Source organism: Mustela putorius, unplaced genomic scaffold (genome assembly GCF_011764305.1).
Source record: "Mustela putorius furo isolate JIRA1106 unplaced genomic scaffold, ASM1176430v1.1 tig00003927_pilon_pilon_pilon, whole genome shotgun sequence".
Classification (NCBI taxonomy): domain Eukaryota; kingdom Metazoa; phylum Chordata; class Mammalia; order Carnivora; family Mustelidae; genus Mustela; species Mustela putorius.
In genome coordinates this window covers 4,025,710-4,027,142 of record NW_025422072.1, presented here as the reverse complement: position 1 = coordinate 4,027,142, position 1,433 = coordinate 4,025,710, and positions in this window count along the sequence as shown.

Genomic DNA, 1,433 nt, shown 5'->3' with positions numbered 1-1,433 from the left:
AGTGTGTGTTTGTTTTATCCTTGTCTACCATAGGAAGGCAGCAGAGTAATACTCAGCTCCTCAACATCTGGTCTGGAGAGCAGCAGCAGCAGCATCACCTGGGAGCTCATTAAAAATGCACACTCTCTGCCTCCAACCCTGACCCATTCAATTAGTATTTACATTTCAGCAAGTTCCAGACTGATGCATCTGTGGAGTCCTGGGATCCTTGTACAGTAGAGCAGATTAACTGAGTTCAAGTGGCCTTTCCACTTCCTAGATGGGTAACATAGGCAAGTTACTTAATTTTTGTGCTGTTTTCCTTACGCGAAAATGGAGAAATTAATAGTGCCAGCCCCTTCGGGTTAGTGTGATGACTAAAGAAGTTTTTCACGTAATAATACTCTTAGAGTGGACCTGAAATATAAGAAATGTAGGGAAGTGTTTGATAATACTGTTGTAATTCCTGTTCAGATTGTGAGTACATGTTCTTTTATTTTAGGAAGAATAAAAGAGGACGTGGGATAGGGAGAGTTTGGAGGCTGGAGGGAAGTGAAAATGAAGGTGAAGAAGGGGTCTAGCTCACTTCCTGCTTCATGGCTAGAGACCTGAACTGATTTGGAGCACTGATGTGTAATTTTGTATATCACTAGTTCAGGTGAGGAAGTAATTTCACCTCAGCTTCCTTCCCTTATTGCCAAATATCCCAATTATCCCTAAATATTATTAATTAAGATGACAAAACCATATAAGATACAGTTTTGAAGAATAAAGGGGAACATCCATAAGTGTACCATCAAAACATCTGCTTTATTTTTATTGTTGTATGAAAAGTCAGAATAAGTTCTAATTTTCTTGATGCTGTGAGTGCTGGGAGCACTTCTTCACTACTTGACACCTGTGCTATCCGTATCAGAGTATGTATGTGCCAACATTATGAGTATTCCTTCTGAATGATCCCAAGTTCACTGGATGTAGTGAATTCTTTTCATAACCTTGTGTTCACAGTATGTTGATTTGTGGGTGAGATATCAATAGATCCTAATGTAAAGTTTAAGTTCATGGTAGGGTATTTATATTCTCATAGCTCTGCTTGAGCTATTTGGTTTTTTTGGATATTATTTCCTGAATTCTAGCATATCTAGTTATTTGTCTAACAATTAGTTTGAAAAACAATCCTAAACTTTTTCAGAAGTGCCATATATATATGTCAGTTCTGAGTATGTGGAGCTAAGTTTGCAAAGGGAGTATTAAAGAATATAAAAATTTTTGACTTTTGTCTACTTGAGTTCTACATTTATTGACCTCAGTGTTCCAGGGACATATTAATGAGGTTTAATAGAGCAGAAGAATGGAGTAACATATTTGGATATAAATTCGGTGTTGTATATTCTCTCTCTTTTGTGCTGTGTTTTAGTTTTTGTTTTGATTTTGTTTAGGTTTTTTTGGTACCA